Raw genomic sequence first — 284 nt, 5'->3', positions numbered from 1 at the left:
GCCCGCCCCGGCCAAGGCGCGCGCCCGCCCCCTCCCGGAGCCCCGCCCACCCCGCGGCGTGGTACCGCCTCCCGGTGACGTCACCGCGTTGGTCCTGGGGGAGGGGCTCCTCCCCACTCCCACCAGGATCGCTGTGGGCCACCGGGACAGCTGAAGTGACGTCAGGCGGAGAGCGTGATCCCCCCCCCCCCCCCCCCCCCCCCGCCCCGCACTAGGGACGCTGGAATGGAAAGCCTCGGGCGGTGGTGACGTCAGAGAGAGAGCGCGGGATTCCCACCCACAGG

This window comes from Vombatus ursinus, unplaced genomic scaffold (assembly GCF_900497805.2).
Source record: "Vombatus ursinus unplaced genomic scaffold, bare-nosed wombat genome assembly UNPS02009994.1, whole genome shotgun sequence".
Taxonomy (NCBI): Eukaryota; Metazoa; Chordata; class Mammalia; order Diprotodontia; family Vombatidae; genus Vombatus; species Vombatus ursinus.
This window is presented reverse-complemented; position numbering follows the sequence as displayed.